Genomic DNA, 7,396 nt, shown 5'->3' with positions numbered 1-7,396 from the left:
CAAATCCTAAGTCCACTAGCCATATATGACCCTACCTTAACCCTAGCCCCATTACAACCTAAAGAAAAGACCTCATGATAATTGTATGCGTGCATTGAATAATTGTTGATTGTTAGATGAAAAACAAATTTTGGAAAGCATGATTAGGGGAGAATTGAGAGAATCAACCCCAAACACCGAGCGACTAGAGTGCAAACACTCCTGGTGAGGGTTCGATGCTCAATTCCTTGATTCCCGGCTTTCATGAGCGTTCTTCTTGCAAGTCTATGTGAACTTCATATTTATACTTCAATTGGTAGGATTCATGAATCGTTATATAATCTTAAGCCCTACTTGTGCATGTATGTCTTGGAGATTGATTTATTTTTAACCAAGTAGGTAGAATCATTTTTGCATTTAGTTGCATGCATATAGTTTCTTTGCTTTGAATAAGTGTCATATCCCTTACTTCATTCTTGGTTTAAGCATGAGGACATGCTTGGTTTAAGTGTGGGGAGGTTGATAAACCCCATTTGTAGGGTTTATCTTGTATTAACTTTTGGGGATTTTATCACCTTTTACCCACATTTATTCAATGAAATAGCATGGTTTTATAACTTCTCCTTTAATTGTGCTTAAGAGTGAAAACATGCTTTTTAGGTCTTAAAATGAATAAATTTAATTCACCTTGATTCCATTAGATGCCTTGATATGTTTGTTAAGTGATTTAAGGTTTAGGAGGCAAAGACTAGATCAAGGGAATGAAGAAAGAAGCATGAAAAGTTGGAGAACTCATGAAGAAATGAAAGAACCGGAAAGCTGTCAAGCCGACCTCTTCGCACTTAAACGACCATAACTTGAGCTACAGAGGTCCAAATGATGCGGTTCCAGTTGGGTTAGAAAGCTAACATCCAGGGCTTCGAAACGATATAAGATTTTCCATAGTTGCTACAAGTATGGTGGCGCTCACGCGCATAGTACGCGCACACGCCGTTGCTGCCACCTAGTCCACTTGAAGCAAAACGTGGCCAGCGATTTTAGAAGCCTTGTGGGCCCAATCTAACTCATTTCTGATGCTCTTTAACCCAAGGAGTGAAGAGGGAAACACATGTTAGCTACCATTAGTCATAGTTTAGTTTTAGAAGTAGTTAGAGCTAGTTTCTAGAGAGAGAAGCTCTCACTTCTCTCTAGAATTAGGATTAGGATTAGGTTTAGTTCTTAGATTTAGATTTAGATTCATCTTCTTCTACTTCTATCTTCTCAATTCCTTGTAGTTACATTCATTCTTCTCCTATTCTTTTGGTGTAATCTCTTTTATGTTGTTCTTATATTTTGTTGTAGATCTAGTATTGTTCCTTCTACTTTCTTTCAATTCAATTCAAGGTAATTCATAATAATTGTGTTTCTTTTGATTGTTGTTGTTAATTTCTTTTAATAATTGTTGTTAGATTCTCTTCTTGTTGTTAATTTGCTTTGCTTTTCTTTTGTGCCTTCCAAGTGTTTGATGAAATGCTTGGTAGGATTTTAGTGTAGCTTTTGTTCCTCTTGGCTTTGGTTGAGTAATTAGTGACTCTTAAGTTATCTAATCCTTTTGTTGATTGATAATTAGAAGTTGCTAATTGATTTGAATATCTCTAATGCTAGTCTTTCCTTTAGGAGTTGATTAGGACTTGAGAAATCAAATTGATTCATCCACTTGACTTTCCTACATGGTTAGAGGTTAACTAAGTGGGAGTAATGGATAATTTGTTATCACAATTGAGGAGGATAACTAGGATAGGACTTCTAGTTCTCATATCTTGCCAAGAGCTTTATTAGTTGTTAGGTTATTTCCCTTGCCATTTATAATTCTTGTCTATAATCTCAAAAACCCCAAAATAACTCACAACCAATAATAAGACACTTTGTTGTAAATCCTAGGGAGAACAACCCGAGGTTTAAATACTTCGGTTATTAATTTTAGGGGTTTGTACTTGTGACAAACAAATTTTTGTATGAAAGGATTATTGCTTGGTTTAGAAACTATACTTTACAACGAGATTTCATTAGTGAAATTCTGAACCGTCAAAAATCCATTCGTCACTAAGTACCTTAGAGCAATCATGAAGCTGAATGCCAAGTTATTTGGTAATGAGACTTGGGTGGATGAACCTCTCTTGCTCACTAATGAACTGAAGGACTTGGTTAGGCAGACATTACCTCAAAAGAAATAGGATCCTGGCAAATTCTTAATTCCTTGTACCATAGGCACCATGACCTTTGAGAAGGCTCTGTGTGACCTGAGGCTAGGCATAAACTTAATACCACTCTCTGTAATGGAAAAACTGGGAAACTTTGAGGTACAGGTTGCCAAATTCTCATTAGAGATGGCAGACAAATCCATGAAAAAGGCTTATGGACAGGTAGAAGACGTGCTAGTAAAGGTCAAAGGCCTTTACATCCCTGCTGATTTCATAATCCTAGACACTGGGAATGATGAGGATGAATCCATCATCCTTGGAAGACCCTACCTAGCCACAGCAAAAGTTGTGATTGATGTGGACAGAGGAGAGTTGATCCTTCAATTGAATGAGGACTACCTTGTGTTTAAAACTCAACGATCTCCCTCTGTAACCATGGAGAGGAAGCAAGAAAAGCTTCTCTCAATGCAGAGTCAAACAAAGCCCCCACAGTCAAACTCTAAGTTTGGTGTTGAACCCCCACATTCAAACTCTAAGTTTGGTGTTGGGAGCTCCCAACAATGCTCTGAATATCTGTGAGGCTCCATGAGAGCCCACTGTCAAGCTATTGACATTAAAGAAGCGCTTGTTGGGAGGCAACCCAAATTTTATTTATCTATATTATTTTCTTTTTTTTAGGTTGATGATCATGTGGAGTCACAAAAATAACTGCAAAAAAATATAGAAAAATCAAAAACAGCATTAAAAATAGCACACCCTGAAAGAGAAACTTACTGGCGTTTAAATGCCAGTAAGGGTAGCAGAATGGGCGTTTAGCGCCCAGTCTGGCACCATTCTGGACGTTAAATGCCAGAAAGAAGCACCAGACTGGCATTAAACGCCAGAAAGAAGCAACAAACTGGCGTTAAACGCCAGAAATAGGTTGCAGCTTGGCATTTAACGCCAGAAAAGGAATAAAAACTGGCGTTTAACGCCAAAAACAAGCAGCAGTCTGGCGTTAAACGCTAGGATTGCACACTAAGGGCGTTTACACGCCTAATTGGAGCAGGGATGAGAAATCATTGACCCCTCAGAATCTGTGGACCCCACAGGATCCCCACCTACCCCACCTCTCTCTCTCCCCCTCACACATCTCTATAACACTCTACCCAAAAATAGCACTCACCTATCAAATCCTATTCTCTTCCCTATATTCTCATCACCAATCATCTCCACCCCTCTTCCCCAAAAACCCCACCTACCTCACTTTCAAATTCACACACTTTTCCCTCCCAAACCCACCCAAGTCCATTCGGCCACTCTCCCTCTCTTCTCCTATAAATTTACCTCTTCACTCCTTCATTTTCACACATCTTATACACTTTTCCCCTACTTGGCCGAACCACTTAACCCCCTCCATCTCTTCTTCTTCTCCGCCCTTCTTTCTTCCTTTGCTCGAGGATGAACAAACATTTTAAGTTTGGTGTGGTAAAAGTATTACTTTTTATTTTTCCATAACCATTTATGGCACCTAAGGCCGGAGAAACCTCTAGAAAGAGAAAAGGAAAGACAAAAGCTTCCACCTTCGAGTCATGGGAGATGGAGAAATTCATCTCAAAAGTCCATCAAGACCACTTATATGAAGTTGTGGCCAAGAAGAAGGTGATCCCTGAGGTCCCTTTCATGCTCAAGAAAAATGAGTATCCGGAGATCCGACATGAAATCCGAAGAAGATGTTGGGAAGTTCTTACCAACCCCATTCAACAAGTCAGAATCTTAATGGTTCAAGAGTTCTATGCCAATGCATGGATCACTAAGGACCATGATCAAAGTATGAACCCGAATCCAAAGAATTAGCTTACAATAATTCGGGGGAAATACTTAGATTTCAGTCCGGAAAATGTAAGGTTGGCGTTCCACTTGCCAATGATGCAAGAAAACGCATGCCCCTACACTAGAAGGGTCAACTTTGATCAAAGGTTGGACCAAGTCCTCATGGACATATGTGTGGAAGGAGCTCAATGGAAAAGAGACTCAAGAGGCAATTCGGTTCAATTGAGAAGACCGGACCTTAAGCCCGTGGCTAGAGGATGGTTGGAGTTCATCCAACGCTCCATCATTGCTACTAGCAACCGATCTGAAGTGACTATAGATCGGGCCATCATAATCCATAGTATCATGATTGGGGAGGAAGTGGAAGTTCATGAGATCATACCTCTAGAACTCTACAAGGTGGCTGACAAGTCATCCACCTTGGCAAGGTTAGCCTTTCCTCATCTCATTTGTCACCTATGCAATTTGGCTGGGATAGACATAGAAGGAGACATCCTCATTGAAGAGGACAAGCCCATCACTAAGAAAAGGATGGAGCAAATAAGGGAGCCCACTCATGGACCTCAACAAAAGCATGAGGAATTCCCTCATCAAGAAATCCCTGAGATGCCTCAAGGGATGTATTTTTCTCCACACAACTATTGGGAGCAACTCAATACCTCTTTGGAAGGCTTGAGTTACAACATAGACCAACTAAGGGTGGAGCACCAAAAGCACTCCATCATTCTCCATGAAATTAGAGAAGATCAAAGAGCTATGAGGGAGGAGCAACAAAGGCAAGGAAGAGACATAGAGGAGCTCAAGAGCACCATTGGTTCTTCAAGAGGAAGACGCCACCCTCACTAAGGTGGACTCATTCCTTAATCTCCTTGTCTATTTATTTTTCTATTTTCGGTTTTGAGCTTTATGTTTGGCTATGTTTTGTGTATTTATTACATGATCATTAGTGTCTAGTGTCTATGCCTTAAAGCTATGAATAATTTCATGAATCATTCACCTCTCTTAAATGAAAAATGTGCCTAATTACAAAAGAACAAGAAGTACTTGAATTTCAAATGTTATCTTGAAATTAGTTTAATTATTTTGATGTGGTGGCAATACTTTTTGTTTTTTGAATGAATGCTTGAACAGTGCATATTTTTTTATAGTAAAGTTTATGAATGTTAAAATTGTTGGCTCTTGAAAGAATGATGAACAAAGAAAAATGTTATTGATGATCTGAAAAATCATGAAATTAATTCTTGAAGCAAGAAAAAGCAGTGAAAAAAACATATATTGAAAAAAAAGTGGCAAAAAAAGAGAGAAAAAGAAAGAAAAAGAAAAAGCAAGCAGAAAAATCCAATAGCCCTTTAAACCAAAAGGCAAGGGTAAAAAGGATCCAAGGCTTTGAGCATCAGTGGATAGGAGGGCCCAAGGAAATAAAATCCAACCCTAAGCGGCAAAATCAAGCTGTCCCTAACCATGTGCTTGTGGCATGAAGGTCCAAGTGAAAAGCTTGAGACTGAGTGGTTAAAGTCGTGATCCAAAGCAAAAAGAGTGTGCTTAAGAACTCTGGACACCTCTAACTGGGGACTTTAGCAAAGCTGAGTCACAATCTGAAAAGGTTCACCCAGTTATGTGTCTGTGGCATTTATGTATCCGGTGGTAATACTGGAAAACAAAGTGCTTAGGGCCACGGCCAAGACTCATAAAGTAACTGTGTTCAAGAATCAACATACTAAACTAGGAGAATCAATAACACTATCTAACATTCTGAGTTCCTATAGATGCCAATCATTCTGAATTTCAAAGGATAAAGTGAGATGCCAAAACTGTTCAGAAGCAAAAAGCTACTAGCCCCGCTCATCTAATTGGGACTAAGTTTCATTGATATTGTGAGATTCATTGTATATTCGCTTCTTTTTATCCTATTTTGTTTTCAGTTGCTTGGGGACAAGCAACAATTTAAGTTTGGTGTTGTGATGAGCGGATAATTTATACGCTTTTTGGCATTATTTTTACATAGTTTTTAGTATGTTTTATTCACTTTTTGGTATATTTTTATTAGTTTTTAAGAAAAATTCACATTTCTAGACTTTACTATGAGTTTGTGTGTTTTTCTGTGATTTCAGGTATTTTCTGGCTGAAATTGAGAGACCTGAGTAAAAATCTGATTCAGAGGCTGAAAAAGGACTGCTGATGTTGTTGGATTCTGACCTCCCTGCACTCGAAATGGAATTTTTGGAGCTACAAAAGTCCAAATGGCGCACTCTCAATTGCGTTGGAAATTATACATCCAGGGCTTTCCAGCAATATATAATAGTCCATACTTTGCCCGAGTTTAGACGATGCTAACTGGCGTTCAACGCCAGCTTTCTGCCTTATTCTAGCGTTAAACGCTAGAAACAAGTTGCAAGCTAGAGTCAAACACCAGAAACAAATTACAAACTGGCGTTTAACTCCAAGAGAAGTCTCTACACGTGAAAGCTTCAATGCTCAGCCCAAGCACACACCAAGTGGGCCCGAAAGTGAATTTTTGCATCATTTACTTATTTCTGTAAACCCTAGTAACTAGTCTAGTATAAATAGGACCTTTTACTATTGTATTAGACATATTTTGATCATCTTTTGATCTCTTGATCACGTTTTGGGGGTTGGCCTCACGGCCATGCCTAGACCTTGTTCTTATATATTTTCAACGGTGGAGTCTCTACACACCATAGATTAAGGTGTGGAACTCTGCTGTTCCTCGAATATTAATGCAAAGTACTATTGTTCTTCTATTCAATTCATGCTTATTCTTATTCTAAGATATTCATTCGCACACAAGAACATGATGAATGTGATGATTATGTGACACTCATCACCATTCTCACTCATGAACGCGTGATTGACAACCACTTCCATTCTACATGAAAATAAGCTTGAATGTATATCTCTTGGGTTTCTAATCAACGATTCACATCGACTCTCTTCTGACAATGGGGCATCTGAATCTGATATTAGAACCTTCATCGTATAAGCTAGAATCCATTGGCAGCATTCCTGAGATCTTGAAAGTCTAAACCTTATCTGTGGTATTCCGAGTAGGATCTGGGATGGGATGACTGTGATGAGTTTCAAACTTGCGACTGTAGGGTGTGGTGACAGACGTAAAAGGATAGTAAATCCTATTCCTACACGATCGAGAACCAATAGCTGATTAGCCATACGATATCTGTGCATGGTATTTTTCATCCGAGACGAGAAATCCGACAGTTGATTAGCCGTATAGAAACCGTAGAGGACCATTTTCACTGAGAGGACGGGAAGTAGTCATTGACAACGGTGACACCCAACATACAGCTTGCCATAGAAAGGAGTATGAATGATTGGATGAAGGCAGTAGGAAAGCAGAGATTCAAAAGAAATAACGCATCTCCATACGCTTATCTGAAATTTCCACC

The sequence above is a fragment of the Arachis duranensis genome, unplaced genomic scaffold (genome assembly GCF_000817695.3).
Source record: "Arachis duranensis cultivar V14167 unplaced genomic scaffold, aradu.V14167.gnm2.J7QH unplaced_Scaffold_165934, whole genome shotgun sequence".
Lineage (NCBI taxonomy): Eukaryota > Viridiplantae > Streptophyta > Magnoliopsida > Fabales > Fabaceae > Arachis > Arachis duranensis.
The sequence above is the reverse complement of the archived record's forward strand: the minus strand, read 5'-3'. Positions refer to the sequence as shown.